Here is a 20,196-nt window from a genome sequence, read left to right on the forward strand (position 1 = left end):
TATTTCTCCCAGCAATCTTGATTCCAGCTTGTGCTTCTTCCAGCCCAGCGTTTCTCATGATGTACTCTGCATAGAAGTTAAATAAGCAGGGTGACAGTATACAGCCTTGATGTACTCCTTTTCCTATTTGGAACCAGTCTGTTGTTCCATGTCCAGTTCTAACTGTTGCTTCCTGACCTGCATATAGGTTTCTCAAGAGGCAGGTGAGGTGGTCTGGTATTCCCATCTCTTTCAGAATTTTCCACAGTTTATTGTGATCCACACAGTCAAAGGCTTTGGCATAGTCAATAAAGCAGAAATAGGTGTTTTTCTGGAACTCTCTTGCTTTTTCGATGATCCAGCGGATGTTTGCAATTTGATCTCTGGTTCCTCTGCCTTTTCTAAAACCAGCTTGAACATCTGGAAGTTCTCGGTTCCCTAGTGTTTTATATTAGACTGTAATAAAAATACTAACCAACAGTTAAGGGTGCTGGCTCGTCTTGATTCATCCTCATAACAGTACACAAATGCGACATGTTAATAAACCTGATATTGGAGATGAGAAAGCTAATGCTTTCAAAAGGTTACATGCACACTAATAAGCGAGGAGATGGAAGCCCAAGTCTGTGGGATGTGACCACGGGCTTTTCCCACTGGGACCTGAGACATGCCTGTGCCGTGTCTTGACACAGGGACAGTGGGGACACAAGGCTGAGATCCTTGCCCTTACCCTAACCCCTCATTTTCTGCAAGTATTGCAAGGGCCCCTGGTAACAAATCTGTTCTGACTTTTTTTCATGTTCCAAGAGCAGAAACACATCCAGAGAGGTAAAAAGACTTTCCTAAATCACCCAGAGAGTCATGATAGAGAAAGCAGTAAAAATCAAGAGCCTCAAAACCGAATTGGGGCAAAGCAGGATGGAACACTTTTGAAGGTGAAGTAACTTTTCTCCACCTGGATCATGGGGTTGGTTACACCTTGTATACAATTACCAAAATTTATCAAACTGTACATTTAAAATGGGTCCATTTTAATGTAAGTAAATAATAATCTCAATAAACAGGAAAAAACGAAAAACTCAACTGGACTTAATACTCAAGAGACATGCAGCATATATGCAGAGCTACTTAAAAACCACTTGATAAAAACAAAGAGATGCTTTTTTCCTAATGGTAACTTAAAATGTCAGTTATAAGCCACAGCATTCGCCTGAATATTTAAGGTAAAACAGGAGTCATTAAAGACAGTGTTCACTCGCTCTGTTATTACTGACGCTTCAGTGGGAGCATTTGAACTTTGTACAATTCCATGTCACACCTACAGAAGTCGCACCAGAACTATTAGAATCCTATTCTTGTGGTTCTAAGGACCATCTACTACTTCTAATTAAATTCTGGGAGACTGGGGTGAGAGGGGTGGGGATAGGAGGGAGAATCAAGAAAATATGCAAACAGCAGGTAGAACCAGCAGCTGACCCAGCCAAGGAAGCCATAAACAAACAGACATCTGTCTTCTGTCTAATTCCAAGATAAAAAGTACAGTCACTTATGTCAACAAAAGGCTGTTTGCAAAATGTCATCATTTAGTTTAAGGCACTAACCACAGTATAACCTGGCTATAACAATAAAGTCATACTGTTTTTTTTTCCTCCCACCCTATTCCAAGTGCCCCAGCTTCCCTCCCCAGAGGCAACCAGTTTCTTGGTGTTCTTCCAGAGATCTGCTATAAAAAGGTATACTCTTGAGCACTTCAGGTGACTCCTTACTCTCCCCTGGTTTCCACGTCATTGCAGTCCTATGGACAGGTCCAGACTGTTCCCAGGTCCAGAAAAAACTGTGTCCTAGCTCCACCCAAGCGGTCTCATCATTGGCTCAGTGAGCCTGCTTCTGAAAATATTTATTTATATTAGCCTTTGACAACATAAAAAGGGATGCTTTGTGCAGTTTAAACCCGAGAGTTCAGAACTGAAACACTTTTCCCCTAGCCCCCAGTGAAAGTTCCCTTAGTAAAACCCACACAAAGAAGATGCGTGTGCCAACGAGTGAGGGCCCTGGGAAAAGTGTAACGAAGGCAGAGTGTGTTCTTCCCCTTCGTCTTCCCACACTTGACTCTTCTTCCCCCTCCTCCAAGGTTTCTTTTACCTTTCCCCTCAGGCTCTCAGTATCTTCAGTGGTGAAAACAGTGCAGGAAGTAATCTTTTATCCTAGTTTGTAAAGAGAGCTTGATGAATCAGTGTCACTTCTCCCCGGGTCCTTTCCATTTGGGGAGACTCCCTGGGATATTGATCCTTGGGGGTAGACAAGGATGACTGCCCCTTAGGACAAGATTGTTAGAATATTAATAAAGGTGTTCATTTTTATTTGTTTGAAAACCTTTTCTTTGGAAAATTTCAATTAAGTGCTAAAGTAGTAAAGACAATATAAGACACTCCTGTGCTTCCTTCTCTCAACTTCAACACAGGGCCATCTTGTTTTATACAATCACCCACCCTCTACCCCTGACCCCTCCAACCCCCACCCCGTATTATTTTTGAAGCCAGTCTCTGACATCGTATTATTTCATCTGTAAACATATATTTTAAAATATCTAAATGATAAGGGTTATTTTTTTAACACAGCCACAATAGTGCTATTTTACCTAATAAATTATTTAGTATCATCATATATCCAGTCAGTGTTCAAATTTCTCATAAATGTCTTTTTTTTACACAATTCATTTAATATATTCTTATGTTCTCTGGCATCCGGTCCCATCACTTCATGGGAAATAGATGGGGAAACAGTGGAAACAGTGTCAGACTTTATTTTTGGGGGTCCAAAATCACTGCAGATGGTGACTGCAGCCATGAAATTAAAAGACGCTTACTCCTTGGAAGGAAAGTTATGACCAACCTAGATAGCATATTCAAAAGCAGAGACATTACTTTGCCAACAAAGGTCCATCTAGTCAAGGCTATGGTTTTTCCTGTGGTCATGTATGGATGTGAGAGCTGGACTGTGAAGAAAGCTGAGCGCCGAAGAATTGATGCTTTTGAACTGTGATGTTGGAGAAGACTCTTGAGAGTCCCTTGGACTGCAAGGAGATCCAACCAGTCCATTCTGAAGGAGATCAGCCCTGGGATTTCTTTGGAAGGAATGATGCTAAAGCTGAGACTCCAGTACTTTGGCCACCTCATGCAAAGATCTGACTCATTGGAAAAGACTCTGATGCTGGGAGGGATTTGGGGCAAGAGGAGAAGGGGACGACAGAGGATGAGATGGCTGGATGGCATCACTGACTTGAAGGACGTGAGTCTCAGTGAACTCCAGGAGTTGGTGATGGACAGGGAAGCCTGGCATGCTGCGATTCATGGGGTCGGACACGACTGAGCGACTGATCTGATCTGATGTTCTCTCTATCTCTCATGAACACATTGTTGGATCTAGAACTTGGATCACACGTCACTGTAGCTGGTATTTTACACTTCCGTCAGGAAGTATACAACATCTGATTGCCTTTCATTTTGCGATAGTGTCAGTCATAGGTAATCGGTGTCTAAATTTGTTAATTCATTAGAAAAGTGAAAGTGAAGTTGCTCAGTCGTGTCTGACTCTTTGTGACCACATGGACTGTAGCCTACCAGGCACCTCCATCCATGGGATTCTCCAGGCAAGAGTGCTGGAGTGGGTTGCCATTTCCTTCTCCAGGGGATCTTCCCAACCCAGGGATTGAATCCAGGTTTCCTGCATTGTAGGCAGACGCTTTACCGTCTGAGTCACCAGGGAAGTAGAGGTCACATTCTAATTCTATCATAGGGGGTGATATTCTAATTCTATCATTTCTTCTTCACTTCCTTGTTGGACTATTTCTCTGAAAATGGGCTTTTCCTTTTCCTAAATTTTGTTTACCCAATGGTGCTGTTTGTATCAGGGACTTCTCCAATGAGCCAACTATTCGCATCAGATGACCAACAGACTGGAGCTTCAGCTTTAGCATCAGTCCTATCAATGTATTCAGAGTTGGTTTTCTTTAAGATTGGCTGGTTTGATTTCTTTACTGTCCAAGGGACTATCGGGGGTCTTCTCCAGCACCACAGTCCCAAGCCATCAATTCTTTGGCACTCTGCCTTCTTTACGGTCCCTGATGCTGGGAAAGATTGAGGGAAGAAGAAGAGGGCATCAGAGCATGAGATGGCTGGATGGCATGACCAATGGAATGGACATGAACTTGGGCAAACTTCAGGAGATGGTGAAGGAGAGGGAAGCCTGGCGTGCTGCAGTCTGTGGGGTCGCAAAGAGTTGGACATGACTGGGCGACTGAACAACAACTGTTAGCATAGGAAAGGCAGGAAAAATGCTTGATTCCCTCCCTTCTTTTACTAATTTTAAACATAAGGAATTAATTCAGTGCATCTTCTAATGCTGACCAAGTTTTTTTTTTTTTTAATTTTAAGTATTATTGTGAACTCATGGAATTATACAAATCGATGTGTTTAAATCCCTTGTAAAGATTGTGGTGTACACGGTTGGCAAGAGCTTGTTTGATATATAGTGATGTGTTGAAAAGGCAAACTATGTTGTAAGGCAAACCACACAAAGTGAGCAGGAGTCTGCCCGAGATTCTCAACAGAGCAGGAAGGGGAGGCTGCTGGGGAAGCATAATTTGAGGACACAGATCAGATCCTGGCGATGTTTGGGGTTTGAAATTTATGTGATAATACAGTGATAAGAAGGGCACATGGCTTCAAGATGTATTGACAGGGAGCCATACCAAAGGTATGACTCTAATGATGAAAGCTCCTACACCTCAGCTACTGATTTGGGAGGATTCTGGAGAAGGGGAGTGTGCCTCCTCCCGGAGGCCTCAAACCAGATGGTTTTCTACATAGACCGGCTTCTCCACCACGTGTCCACACACATGTCTATTTACAGCCTAAAGCAATCTAGCCTCTCCCTGAGAGTGCCGGCAGGAATCAGTCTCTCGCTACCCTTCTAATGAAATGAGCTTGTTTATTCATTTTTAAAAGTGTACTAAACACCATGGGCCAGGTGCTGGGCTAGCAACTGAGGCTGGGAGAAAGAAGAGGGTGCATGCCAGCCTCTTCAAGGAGTTCTCAACCTCAGCAAGGCATGGATAAGTATGCAGACCATTGCGATACACAGTGATTAATGCTGAACTGACAGATGCTGGGTGCTAAGGAAGCAGGTAGGTCGGTCTTTCGGGGCCCGTGGGGGTCGGGGGCCGGGGGCGGAGGGTCACTTGCTGCTGTTGAGCATTTCTCCGTCTGTCACATTCACTGAACGTCAGTATTGAACTTGAGATGACTCTAGGTTCTAGATCTTAGGCTGTAGGAGTTGTTTCTGCTGACTTCATGAACAACATGTGTGTGTGTTCAAGACAGGATATGAGGGATATAGGGCAACAGGAAATTAGAAAGCTATGTAGTCATTGGATTCCTCAGCGTTTATTGTGTAAGAGCAATGAGCTCTCTAGGTGGAGCATATTTTAGAAAACAAGATTATGTCTGAAAAAAGAGAAAGCTTTGTGATGCATTTCGGTGCACTCCACATAACTTGAAAATGTAAAATACTACTGTATATAGTGTCTACCCTTTCTATTCATCCGTACCCATAAGAACTACCCATTATCAAACACAGAGCCTGGCACAGAATGACCTTTAAATATGCTTCCTCAAGCTTATCGGAGGTTGATTTATATTAGACCTAGTCTAAAACTGAGATGTTTTATCAGATTACATTCATTTATTGAGAACAAGGTAAAATGCTCCTCTAGAGGGGATGGAGGGACTTCCCAGGTGGCTCAGCGGTAAAGAACCCGCCTGCCAATGCAGGAGACACAAGAGATGTGGTTCAATCCCTGGGTCAAGAAGATCCCTTGAATAGAAAATGGCAACCCACTCCAGTATTCCTGCCTTGAAAATTCCATGGACAGAGGAGCCTGGAGGGCAATAGTTCAGGGGGTTGCAAAGAGTTGGACAGACTGAGCTCGCACCCTTTGAGGGGATAAAGTTTTAATTCCTCCCTCTAGTGGAATGTTGGTATAGCTACACTCTTTTTTTTCACATTTTCTGGCAAAGGCTCGGCAGGCAAACATTCATTCATTAATCATTTTCTAAGCAGTTACCATGTTCCTGTTACAGCATTAGGCATTGAGGATTTAAAAAACTCAGATCTCAGACTTTTCCCTTGAAGACCTCACCATCTAGTTGGGGAGACAAAGCATGGGCTAAAAGCTGGATAAGAAGGATGCACAAAGGATTTTGTTAGTTGCTCAGTGGACTCTTTGTGACCCCATGGACTGTAGCCCGCCAGGCTCCTCTGTGCATGGGATTCTCCAAGCAAGAGTACTGGAGTGGGTTGACATGCCCTTGTGCAAAGGGTTTTAGGAGCCCAGAAGACAAAGAAGTTCATCCTGCCGTGGAGGAGAGAGGAAAGGTCATGGGAAGTTGCACAGAGGATGCAGTGAGTCAGAGTTTCCTAAGAAAGGACGTTCCAGGGAGAGGGGACAGCACAAACAAGGTGGGAAAGATGTGTTTGGAGAACTGCTTGTGGTTCACGGTGCTGAGGGGGGGTGCATGGGAGGGGAGGGGTTGGAGAGATGGGCAGGTGAGAAGTCAGTCTTCTAAACTGCTTGCTGGGGAGTTGAGGCCCAATTCCATGCAGAGGTGAGGGGCTGTTAAAAGATTTCAAGCATGGGGGTTATGTGATCAGATGTGGATCAGAGAAATCACAATGATGTCTGTATGGGTGGCGAGGACGTTAAACCTTCCTCTCCAACGCCTTCCTGGAGCAGTTAGTGCGCTGTCTTTTTTCAACGTTTTATTAATTTGTTTTTGGCTGCACTGGGTCTTTGATGCTGTGTGCAGGCTTTCTTTAGTTGTGGCAAGCAGGGGCTGCTCTCTGCCGTGTGTGCAGGCTTCTCACTGTGGTGGCTTGTTGCACAGCACGGGCTTGAGGTGTGGGGGCTTCAGTCGTTGTGGCTCACAGGCGTAGTCTCTCTGCAAGATGTGGGATCTTCCCAGACCAGGGATCGAACCCGGGTCCCCTGCATTGGCAGATGGATTCTTAACCACTGGATCACCGGGGAGGTCCCAGTTAGTTCACTCTTGATGCTGCCCACCTCCAAAATGCTTCCTACCACTTGTCAACGTTTCTCGAACCTAGTATTTCTCGTCTCTCCTGAGCTGAGACTGTAGTGAATTCAGTCTATGAAATCCATGCCATCCACGCTAGTTCCTTGCAGGGTGTGGATACAACATGAAGGAATCTTATGGTGCAAGCTAATGGGCCCTGCTCCCCATCACTGTTTAGCTGTTTCTGTTCTCCCTCTGCTTGCTCCTGTGGCTCAGAGATCCCTGTATCCATGCTGACAGATACTAAATGAATGTCTGGGTCAATATTACCTTGATGAGAACTTTTTTTTTTTTTTTGCATTCTCACAACTGTAAAGTTTCCTTTCCCATCATTTTAGTGACCGATAATCCTACTGTAAACGTATTTGGTTTTTTGAAGCTCATAGAGTGTTAACATAATGCTGGAGCAGTATGTAAACTTAAAGTCATAAACAACGTCTATGCCCTTGGTAGACAAAAAAATAAATGTCAAGATCATTCAAGTCACACATTAAGCCTGAGGTTTCTATTAGACATCCAACTGGAGAATCCAGGAGGTGGATACATGCACGTCTGGGACTCAGGTCGGGGTGGAGGGTGGTAGTCCAGGATGCCAGGAGACCCAAACGGGAGTGGTCAGCAAGGGAATGAGACCGAGTGAGATCCCATTGTGTAAATGCAGCCTGAGAACTGAGCCCTGGGGCCTTGTAAATTTCGGGGTGGGAGGTAGATGAGGAAGAACCAGCAAGTGATGGAGAAGGGGCAAACATTTGGGGAACAGGAAAGCTGGTATTGTCTCCCACTTACTGATCAATCCCTCTCAGGAAAGGTATGTTTGCAAAGGGGTTAAGCCCGAGGATACTGGACTCAGCTGTGTCAGGATTCAGATCTCAGTAACCATGTAAGTACAAAATGAGGTTACGCTTCATATATGCCACTAGGGCTAGTGTAGGACCTGGAGGGTATTTATTGGTTGAGTAATCATTGATTGTGCCCTCCTGCACACCTGGCATGAATTGAGTGCCAAGGGAGTTGATGAGAAAGAGTGAAACAAAGGCCCTGGCCTCAGGAAGCTCGGAGTCCAGAGGGAAGGGGAAGGCTTAGAAGCCAGTGATTCTCCGTGACATCACAACACGATACATTCTTAAATGAAAGTATGAGCCATGCACTGAGAGAACAGAGGAGGAGTGATTAATCCAGCCGGCAATGGCCTGACTTAAATGTGATGCATTTTTTTTCTCGCTCATCTTTTATGTGCCATTTTGCCTGTGAAATTCACAACTCTTCTAAGCACCGGTAATTAACCTACATGACAATTTGAGAATGTTTTTCTTTAGAAGGAAAGAAGTGGGGAAAAATCCTCGGGATATAGACTATGGTCCTACTTTGAAAAAAAAAGAAATTACCATCTTGAATTAAATTGAATTTATAATTGCCTATTAGTCCAAACCAACAGCAGCTGTTATGTTGTCCCACTTTTGACTGTTAGCAAATCATTCCCCACTGTGGTCCTCCCATCACAGGCTTAATGGCGGAGTCTATTCCATCTGGTGCGGGAGGCTTCGGTGATCTTCATCTTTTTCCTCGGGCAATGGTTTGCCTTTCATTTGAGGGGCAGCTTTTCTTCTTCACACGGTGAAGCCCCACGCGTGTCAGCCTTTCCCATATTTAACTACCATAGATTTCTCATGAAGAAGATTTTCTAGCATCTTCTTGTGCTTTCTATTTGTCCTTGTTTTCCTCTCTGTGCATTTATTCTGACTAGAACTAAAAAATTTAAGAAGTAAGGTTTGCAACTAAAGATGTCCTTCATGAGTTTACCATAAATTCTTGCATTGAAAATTCCACAAAGGCAGATTGCAAAGCTGCTTGTAAGTTAATACCGAGGACAGTGGGGGACTACCCTCATTCTGCAAACTTAGAGCTCCTCCAGCCCTGCCTGGACAGGGGATTTTTTTGAGTCAGATGCATGCTTGCATCATTGTGTCCTCTGATCCTAAAGTGACTGTAACTGCAGTCCCTTTGATGACTGGAGTGGATGACATGACTGTATTTGGGATAAGGAAAGGAGATGACAGCAACATGGGTGAGTGTTGAGCATTGTCAGGTGGGATCCACAGAACACATTCTCCCAGGAATGCACCCAGGAATCAGTGTTTGTTCTTCTGAAAGCAAAAAGACCACAAAGATGCATTAAAATAAAAGAAAGTTAGAGACTTTCGTAGCCCTATTCAAAGATGAAGAAAATACTAGCCTTTTCTTTTAGAAAAGATAGTTAAGGTTTATTTTCTACAAAGGGTACATGTTAATCTGGAGAATAATTGTTCTTCAAAGTTATCCCTGTGATTCTGTCTTTTAACTAAAGGGACTGAGTCTCTTTTAAAGTAGGTGTCTGATGACACTGAGTCATTTCGGTTCAGTCGCTCAGCCGTGTCTGACTCTTCGAGACCCCATAGACTGCAGCATGCCAGGCTTCCCTGTCCATCACCAACTCCCAGAGTGTACTCAAACTCATGTCCTTTGAGTCAGTGATGCCATCCAATGATCTCATCCTCTTTCATCCCCTTCTTCTCTCACCTTCAGTCTTTCCCAGCATCAGGGTCTTTTCTAAATGAGTCAGTTCTTCTCATCAGGTGGCCAAAGTACTGGAGCTTCAGCTTCAGCATTTGTCCTTTCAATGGATATTCAGGACTGATTTCCTTTAGGATTGACTAGCTTGATCTCCTTGCTGTCCAAGGGACTCTCAAGAGTCTCCTCCAACACCACACTTCAAAAGCATCAATTCTTCAGTGCTCAGCTTTCTTTATAGTCCAACTCTCACATCCATACATGACTAGTGGAAAAACCATAGCTTTGATTAGATGGAGCTCTGTCAGCAAAGTAATGTCTTTGCTTTTTAATATGCTGTCTAGGTTGGTCATAGCTTTCTTCCAAGGAGCAAGTGTCTTTTAATTTCATGGATGCAGTCACCATCTGCAGTGATTCTGGAGCCCCCAAAAATAAAGCCTCTCACTGTTTCCATTGTTTCCCCATCTATTTGCCATGAAGTGATAGGACCAGGTGCCATGATCTTAGCTTTTTTTAATGTTGAGTTTTAAGCCAGCCTTTTCATTCTCCTTTTTAACTTTCATCAAGAGGCTCTTTAGTTTCTCTTTGCCTTCTGCCATAATGGTGGTGTCATATGCCTATCTGAGGTTACTGATATTTCTCCTGGCAATCTTGATTCCCGCTTCTGCTTCATCCAGTCTGGCATTTCGCATGATGTACTCGGCATATAAGTTAAATAAACAAGGTGCCAATATACAGCCTTGACGTACTCCTTCCCCAATTTGGAACCAGTCTGTTGTTCCATGTCCAGTTGTAACTTCTTGACCTGCATGCAGGTTTCCCAGGAGGCAGGTAAGGTGGTCTGGTATTCCCATCTCTTTAAGAATTTTCCCACAGTTTGTAGTGATTCAGATTCACACAGTCTAAGGCTTTAGCATAGTCAATGGTACAAAGGACTGAATGCTTGTGTCCCCACCCCCCACCCCTCATTCCCGTACCTAAAGTGAAAGTGAAAGTTGCTCAGTTGTGCACAACTCTTTGGGACCCCATGGACTATACAGTCCATGGAATTCTCCAGGCCAGAATAGTGGAGTGGGTACCCGGTCCCTTCTCCAGGCGATCTTCCCAACCCAGGGATGGAATCTAGGTCTCCCACATTGCAGGCAGATTCTTTACCAGCTGAGCCACCAGGGAAGCCACAGCACCAAATTCACATGTTGAAATCCTACCCCCCAGTGTGACGTTAGCAGGCAGTGGGCCCCTGGAAGATGATTCGATCCTTATAGTGGAGCCTTCATGAATGGGATTGGTGCCATTTTAAAAGGAACTTCAGAGAGCAACCTCACCTCTTACACCGTGGGAGGACACAGCAAGAAGATGGCCTTCTAAGAACTTAGAAGTGAGTCTTCAGGAGACATCAAATCTTCCTGGACTTCCCAGGTTCCATAACAATGAGAAATAAATGTCTTTTTTTTGTAAGCCAGCCAGTCTGTGGTATTCTGTTACAGCAGCCCAGACGGACTAAGAGACCAAGTTTCTCCACGAGTAGATTAACAAGAAGTCCAGTCTTCCCCCTTGTTATGGCCAAGTCTGTCAATGATGCTGATCCAGCCCGAAGAGACACTCCTGGTTACATTCATTAGCAGTCACTGCTAAAGCCTGGCTGTGCTCCAGGAGACAAGAGCAGACATTCTCCTTGGCCTTCCCTGTGCCCTCCCCACGGCCCCCCTCAATTTTTTATACTCATTCTCGGGCATGCAACTAGCTCCCAGTGGAGCTCTTTAGGGTCCAGATTCTTCACTTGACAACAGCAGAGTCGTTTCCCTCGGCATGCCCATAAGTCAAGGTGGGTGGGTTGGAAGGAGGCTTCAGCAACAGCCTCAGGCTCTTCCTAGAGCCAGCTCTTCCCTCTGAGGGGCTCCGGGCCCTAGGTCATCACTGCCTTGTGGTGAAGGTCATTGCAGTGGCCTTGTCACAGCTGTCTGTCACTGAGCCTCTGTCAGGCCCCCTTTATTCACCTGACATGCTCCTGTGACTCTGAATCTCAAAGAGACTAGATCTACAAAGCTCAGGGTGAGCGTCCCTGTTGTTGAGCATTGTTTACTGTCTAAGCACAGGTCCCTGTTAAACTGAATGAAACAGGGTAGGGAGGAGTTGACTCTGCTGCTCCCAGGTGAGTGTGTGTGTGTGTGTGTGTGTGTGTGTGTGTGAGTCTCTCTGTGTGTGTACATGTGTGTCTGTCTGTATGTACATGTATGGGAGAGGAACAGGCTATAAAGACCAGGCACTGACACCTTATTCTTCTGAGGTCTAGGACTCTAGTTTTCCTTCTTGTGATCTCCTAAGAGAGTCTGGGGTAGGACAAATACAAAAGTTTTGAAGTCAGGTTTGAGGCGATAGGAAAATTTTATAACCTCTCACTGATTTGCCATCATCAGAGTCAACTGTCTAAATTCTTGAAGCTTCAGCCGGTTTGGGCAGAGGGTTGTACTGTCAACAGTAACAGCAGAAAACATTTCTGTAAGTCTTTACAATCATATAACAGGCCAGATAAAAATCATACGGTAGGTATGCCAGGAAACCCAGAGCTAGCTGCTAAGAGCCCTGGGAATTCAGAGCAAGGCAGACATCCTTCTCTGGTTTATCACAAACTTTAATTTGGCACAACCCAATTCATAATGCTGAGTCTCTCCTCTGTGCTACACCTTTAGAGAATGAAACGCTCTGGTTCTTCCTGTGCAAGAGCTGATCACCTCCTTGGGGAAAGCAGAAGGGTGCACTTCTAGAAATAAATAATTAAGACAACATACTTTGGGCATGACCTCTAGCTGCCCTGGTTACCACTGTATGACTAGTTACCTTCAGAAGGAAACGCTTATACACCTCCTGTGTGGTCACGCGGCACAGCAAGAACCTAATTCCTAGAATCAAAGAAGAGTTTGCTCCCAGTGTCAGGGCTTTCGGGTTGGGAGGAGATATGGCAGCAGCTAGCACCCCTTCTCTCTGGTCCAGAGCTAGAGTAGCTAGCTCCAGGCTTTACTGATCATCAAAAAGGCACAGACATCTCCCCAGAGAGGCTGACTACTGTGCGGGGACAGATGGGTGTCTTGTAGTGAAAAATCATCTGAACAGGTAAAAAGATGAGTCTAAGTCAGGTTGGGTCTTCCCTGGTGGCTCAGTGGTAAAGAACCCGCCTGCCAATGTAAGAGACGCTGTTTCAATCCCTGGGTCGGGAAGATCCTCTGGAGGAGGAAATGGCAACCCACTCCAGTGTTCTTGCCTGGAAAATTCCATGGACAGAGGAGCCTGGCGGGCTACAGTCTATAGGGTAACAAAGAGGCTGCCACGACTGACTTAGCAACAAAACAAAAATGAAGTCAAGTTAGGTGGGAGCAGGGACTGGGGCTGGCAGGGACATCTACCCCAACACTGGATTGGAAGAGGTTGGCCATCTCCTGGGAGAGTGAGGTATCGAAGTCCCCCAATTTCCTACAGGGCTGTGAGCAAAATTGCTTTTAATTATGTTAATTACAACAACCGAGCATTTCTCAGAAGAGCTTTTCATCTTCAAAGGGACTCCAGGATGCTGCATACCAGTTGACATGAAAGGCCCTGGAGTTGCAGAACTACAGTCTGAAGTCCGAGGGGCCCCAGCTCTGTGGGAAAGTCAGGGCTCAAGGAATTCTCTCGCTTCAGGGTGGGGAGCAGGGATATGTGTCCAGACGCTGGCCCTGGCCTCCCTGAAATTGGAGACCCAGGGGCATGGAGTGTCGACCTCAGTCTAGTCCTCCTGAACCTGCCCTCTCTACTGGAGTTGCCAGATAAGTAGAGGACACTCAATTAAATCTGAATTTCAAATAAGCAAAAAGTGCATGGGTTCACTAAACGATTATCTGTTGCTTACACACACACACACACACACACACACACACACACACACATATACTCACAGGCGCATGCATGCGCACATGCAAACCCGGCCCGGTCATATCAGAGGCTGGGCTTCCTACCCCCAGAGACGCCTACCGGAGAGCTCAGCGAGCTGGGGCGTGTTCCCCCTGGGCCGTGGGATCGGGGCTCTCCAGACCTGCCCAGACCCAGCCTCTCCTGTGGGAAGGTCCTTCTTTTAGCGATCTGAGGCGGGACTCAGGGTTGGGCCGTGGGGCAGGCAGACAGTCCAGCCTTCCCAACTTCTCTATTTGCCTTGGATTTGGGGATGAAACAGCCTCAGGGATGGAATGTCTAGAGCTCCCCTTCCCTCGATGCCCTGCTATCGACCCCAGCCCTCCGTAGCTTGAGAGAGAAGCCCCGTGGCCACCCACCTGCCCGCATCGCCCTGAACGGCTGGAATGGAAATTCCTCTGTGACAAACCCCAGAAAGAAATGGTCCCTGGGCACTGAGGAGCGCCCTGCCTCGGCAGTGGAATCCAGGCCGCCGGGACGGGTCTGGGCCTGAGCTAGAAATACCTCTGGTTTCCCGGGCTGGGCGGGAGCCGAAGGCGAGCTGGCACTTGCCACAGTGCAGAAGAGCACCTGGGAGGCTGCCGGGCCTGCTCCGAAACTCCCGAAACTCTCAGGGCCTCCAGACACTGACGCCCTTAGAGAGAGGTTCCCAGACCCCTAGAAAGCCCCAGATCCAGCCCACGGGTTCAAGTCATTCAGGGTCAAGGGCAGAGCCTCTTGTGCCTTCTTCACGCCCCCAGGACAGACAGATGGCCCAGGAGATCACTCTGGGCCCGTGGAGGAGATTTAACATTCGGCAACTCGGGTTCCCTTCCATGACCTAATGCAAAGGGCACGAGGTCAGACAGGTCGGGCCTGGCCAGCTTCCTACTCACCATGTACCCCAGCTGAATGACCTCGGAGAAGAAAGTCTCTTTTAAAAATTAAATTTAAGAAAACTCCCCCCTTGAGTGGACTTGAAAATAAATCCATTTAAGGAAAATGAATGTGTGCAAGATGAATTGACTGGCAAACAAGGCAGCAGAAGGGGGTTCTGGTAGGGAAAGCAGAGCACTGAGCCGCGACTGTGCTTTCAGATCTGAGATCCTGGAAGGAGTCCAGAAACTGGCGGATTACTCTAAGAATTGTATAGGGAACAACAACAGCTTTCCCCTGCCAACTGTAATAGTTGGTAAAACATGCTAGTGTTTCCTTCTCACGTTATCCTTAATAAACTAAAAGTGAATAAAGTGTGACACACTTAGGTCATGGGCATCATTCAAATGATTACCTGCCAATTACGGGAATTTGTTGAACACTGAGGCTATGGTTTTTCCAGTGGTCATGTATGGATGTGAAAGTTGGACTGTGAAGAAAGCTGAGCACCAAAGGATTGATGCTTTTGAACTGTGGTGTTGGAGAAGACTCTTGAGAGTCCCTTGGACTGCAAGGAGATCCAACCAATCCATTCTGAAGGAGATCAGCCCTGGGTGTTCTTTGGAAGGACTGATGACAAAGCTGAGACTCCAGTACTTTGGCCACCTCATGCGAAGAGTTAACTCATTGGAAAAGGCTCTGATGCTGGGAGGGGTTGGGGGCAGGAGGAGAAGGGGACGACAGAGGATGAAATGGCTGGATGGCATCACCGACTCGATGGACATGAGTTTGGGTGAATTCCGGGAGTTGGTGATGGACAGGGAGGCCTGGCATGCCGCGATTCATGGGGTTGCAAAGAGTCGGACGTGACTGAGCAACTGAACTGAACTGAACTGATCAGTAAGTGTTCCTTGACTGAATAACCAACCTATGGTCTGATTTGATGAAGGGAGGAAGAGAGGAAGAAAGAAGGGAAGGAAGGACTGATTTTATGTCAACTGAGCGCGTCTTAGCAGAAATCCTGACTCTGATTTTAGAAGCCTCCAACACTGATATTCTATTTCCCCAAATTCCCCTTCCCTGGCTCTCCTGTTTTCCCACCTCCTTTCATTTCTATGTATGCAGCAGCTCTGCCCAGCTCTGCTGATAAATGTTTGTAAATAGTGATCGAGAGCAGGAAAAGCCTTGAGGCTACCTGGTACCCTTAGGGATTTAGTCGGCCAGACTCCTGGCCAGCAAGATCTAATGGGTCCTTGTTTGGATCTGAAAGGCCCCAAAGAGACTGTTACTGCTGGCAACTCAACATTTTACAGATGTCAGTGGGCTGAGGAGGGACAGGTGGGGAATGGGCTGCCTCATCTCCGATTCCTAGGTCTGAACAAGAGAGAGGGAAAACAGTCCCAGAGAGTGGGATGGGGAGTTCCCCAGCGGGGTAGAAATCAGGTGGAGGTGCGCGTAGGACATGGGGCTGTCCCCACGACCTGGGTAGGGGCTGGGGGCTGGCAGAGGGGTCGGATGAAGAGCTGTTTCTACTCTTCTACTCTTAAGCCGTCTCTCTTACAAGACATTCTGCTGATTTCCAAGTTCAGAGATTTGACCTTGAACGTGACTGTGGCCTTTCCCACACCATCTATTACCCTCCAGGAGCCTCAGTTTCCTCAGTGTAAGATGGGAATCCTAATACATAACCCATGCACATGCACTCAGCAAATGTGTTTGAACACTGACTCACTGCCAGGCCCTGTGGCAAGCTCTGAGAACACAGCGGCGCTTACTCACACCCCAGACAGTAGTCCCCAAAGGGCAGCTCCTGGGGGGTGGTTTACAGGCAATCAAGATTTTTGAAAAACTTGTTGCAAACATATAAACTGTTGGAAGATTGTATGTTCGCATCTGGATTTCCCAGTGGGCAAAACTGGGCCGCCTTTCTGCACAGCAACTACCAACCAGACTAGGGCTGTTTCCTTTCAAAGGAAATCATGCTCTCCAGGTCATCATTCCTTCCAAAGAACACCCAGGGCTGATCTCCTTTAGGATGGACTGGTTGGATCTCCTTGCAGTCCAAGGGACTCTCAAGAGTCTTCTCCAACACCACAGTTCAAAAGCATCAATTCTTTGGTGCTCAGCTTTCTTTATCATCCAACTCTCACATCCATACATGACTACTGGAAAGACCATAGCTTTGACTACATGGACCTTTGTTGGTAAAGTAATGTCTCTGCTTTTTAATATGCTATCTAGGTTGGTTATAGCTTCCTGCTTAATGCCTCCCTATAAATGATGCTGCTGCTGCTGCTGCTGCTAAGTTGCTTCAGTCGTGTCTGACTCTGTGCGACCCCATAGACAGCAGCCCACCAGGCTCCCCCGTCTCCAGGATTCTCCAGGCAAGAACACTGGAGTGGGTCGCCATTTCCTTCTGCAATGCATGAAAGTGAAAAGTGACAGTGAAGTTGCTCAGTCGTGTCGGACTCTTAGCGACCCCATGGACTGCAGCCTACCAGGCTCCTCTGCCCATGGGATTTTCCAGGCAAGAGTACTGGAGTGGGGTGCCATTTCCTTCTCCACTATAAATGCTGCATGCCAGCAAACTGCAACTTCCTGACCATTCTGTGTGGTGCTTTGTAGTGCTATTTTCTTTGACTAAAATGTCTTTTGCTTTGGTTTTTCTATGCAGATAATTGATGTTCATCTTCAAGGGTCATTTTAAACATCTTCCTCTCCCTTTGTGGGTCATTCCTGTGAGGCATTGCTCAGAAGGTCACACAGTCTGGAGACCCGCAAAGAAATCAAATGGTTCACTTGAGAACAAAGAGGTGTCGATGGTTCTCTATGTTATGATTGGGCCCAGGGACCTTGCCATTGGCAACAACTTGTAAAAGACCTCAGCTTTCCCAAGAAATAGGGACAAAATAGAAACATTAAATGAAACCATGTAAGTGAAATTAGACAACACTTAAATTGAATGGAATTATGGATGCTGGATAAGCAGCAGCAATTATTCTGGTTGTGACGATTATTTCAAGCAGAAGCTGCTTCATCAAGGGTGATAGGTCAGCAGCTGCAAAGTGTGTTTTGGGAAGAAGCATCGATTAGGGTGGCAGGGCAGTGGAATAGTAAGAGATGCGACTGGACAAACAGATGAGGGCCAGCAAGAAGCCTTTCAACTCATCTCTCTGGCCCTTTTCTCCTTTCTCTCCACCTGAAACACAGCAGCCAGACTGATCCTGCAAAACAAGTCACCCCTTGCCACTGTTCTGCTCAAAAGCCCCTAGTGGCCCCCTCCTCTCTCTCAGAGTGAAAGCTGCAGCATCAGATCTCAAATCTCACAGCCCAACAACCTCTGTTCTCTCCTCACTCTCTGCCAGCTTCGGGCTTCATTCCAACCTCTCTGCTCATCCTTTATTGGGCAAATGTGCTCTCACCCCAGGGCCTTTGCACTTGCCAGCCCCTCTTTCCGGAACCATCTTCCCTCTGCTATCCTCAGAGTTCACGATCTTAGATTTTTACTCAGATTGTCATCTTCTCTCTGGTGGGTCTATCTAAAATTTTACTTCCCCCTCACCCCCTCTTTTTCCTGAAAGTGTGAAAGTGAAAGTCCCTCAGTCGTGTCCAACTCTTTGCGACCCCATGGACTATACAGTCCATGGAATTCTCTGGGCCAGAGGACTGGAGTGGGTAGCCGTTCCCTTCTCCAGGGGATCTTCCCAACCCAGGGATCAAACCCTGGTCTCTCGCATTGCAGGTGGATTCTTTACCAGCTGAGCCACAAGGGAAGTCCTTTTTGTTTTTAGAACTTATCACCAACTGACTTTACTTACTGTATTTATTTATCTTGGTTACTCTGTCTCCACCACTGGAATATAAGTACTAGGAGAACAGAAGATTTTATCTCTCTTGCTCAATGATGTATCCCCAGCACCTAGAACAGAGCTTGGCCCACAGTAGATACACAGTAAACCTTTGTTGGCTGAGTGAATCAAGGTTCTTGACTCAATAAACATTGAGGAGTCACAGAAATGTTTTTAAACTTTTAATTTTATATTGGAACATGGCTGATTAGCAATATTGTGAGAGTTTCAGGTGAACAGCGAAGGGACTCACATCATACATGTACATGTTTCCATTCTCCCCCAAACTCCCCTCCCCTCCAGGCTGCCACATAACATTGAGCAGAGTTTCTTGTGCTGTACAGTAGGTCCTACTTGATTATCTGTTTTAAACATAGCAGCCTGTACATGTCCATCTCAAACTTCCTAACTATTCCTTCCCCCTGGCAACTGTAAGTTCCTCCTCTAAGTCTTACAGAATGTTTTCAACGAGGAAAGTAAACCAATTAGAGCTCACAAAGGACCTTAGGAGAGATTAGGGTGGGGATGGAAGCTGGGGAGGGGTGCACAATAGTAGGAGGATATATAAGTGAAAGTTTAAACAGAGGTCTTCAGTAGGAGTAGAGGAAGACAATAGGAGGCAGTAAGTTTCCTGAGATGTGGTTCAGGCTGTAAGCGCCCAGGGACAGCCTCCAGATCGGATGACCTTTTTGAAAGTTATACAGCTAAAGTTTCAAGTGATGTAAAAAAAAAGTTAGTGTGGAAGGGAGCCCATAGTGTGGAAATCAGTGTGCAAGTCCAGAGATGCTCAAGAGAGTGGAAATCCCTGTGGACACCATCTTTACCTTTTCTGCAGAACCCCAAGTAATTGAATAGGAGGCTAATCTAGGTTGAGGCTGGGTATGTGGACTCTGCTAAGAGATTCCCACAGAGGAGGGGAGGAGGGATAGAGGAGGGGTGGAGGTGGGGCAGGTACTTGGTCAAAGAACCTCTCATTTATGCCCTCCCTTGTCTGCCCTTTAGTTAACGACATCTCCCCAAAGGAATTATTCACTAGGCTCAGACATCCACACTTGGACCTTGCCTGTAGTCCAATCAACAGAAATGAGGTGCTTCACTGTTCTCTCTGCCCCAGAATAAATACACTGTAACTCATTTCTGTCATAGCTCAGTCGGTAAAGAATCTGCCTGCAATGCAGGAGACCCGGGTTCAATTCCTGGGTCGGGAAGATCCCCTGGAGAAGGAAATGGCAACCCACTCCAGTGTTCTTGCCTGGAAAATCCCACGGACAGAGGAGCCTGGCAGGCTACAGTTCATGGGGTTGCAAAGAGTCGGACACGACTTAGCAACTAAACCAAAACCAAACCAAACTCATTTCTGAACCCTCTGGGTTTTAACTAAGCCAATGCCTGATGCCAGATCCCTGCCTACAGGTGGGAGGTGCAGCAGTGGAGAAAAGGAACACTTGCTGCTTGACTTATGTCATTGAATCCTCTTGCCAGGTCTGAGACATGGGCAGTATCCTTGTGCGTGAGCTGAGTAAACTGAGGCTCAGCCAGTTCACACAGCCAGGAATTGCAAGAAGGGAAATTCGAGACAAGTTTGGACTAATTCCAAAGTACAGGTTTTTCTGAGGATGTCAGTTATGCCCATAGAACTTACCTGTGCTGCTGCTAAGTCACTTCAGTCGTGTCCGACTCTGTGCGACCCCATAGACGGCAGCCCACCAGGCTCCCCGTCCCTGGGATTCTCCAGGCAAGAACACTGGAGTGGGTTGCCATTTCCTTCTCCAATGCATGAAAGTGAAAAGTGAAAGTGAAGTTGCTCAGTTGTGTCCGACTCTTAGGCACCCCGTGGACTGCAGCCTACCAGGCTCCTCCATCCATGGGATTTTCCAGGCAAGAGTACTGGA

General features: G+C 46.4%; 1 long non-coding RNA gene across 1 annotated transcript; it reads left to right on the forward strand.

Annotated features, from left to right (window-relative positions):
* Positions 1-7,501: 7,501 nt before the first annotated feature.
* Positions 7,502-11,117, forward strand: LOC133227431 (uncharacterized). Its single transcript, XR_009729816.1, has 2 exons — positions 7,502-8,387; positions 10,875-11,117. It is a non-coding gene; the product is annotated as an uncharacterized LOC133227431 (long non-coding RNA).
* The last annotated feature ends 9,079 nt before the right edge of the window (positions 11,118-20,196 follow it).

This window comes from Bos javanicus, chromosome 16, assembly GCF_032452875.1.
Source record: "Bos javanicus breed banteng chromosome 16, ARS-OSU_banteng_1.0, whole genome shotgun sequence".
Taxonomy (NCBI): domain Eukaryota; kingdom Metazoa; phylum Chordata; class Mammalia; order Artiodactyla; family Bovidae; genus Bos; species Bos javanicus.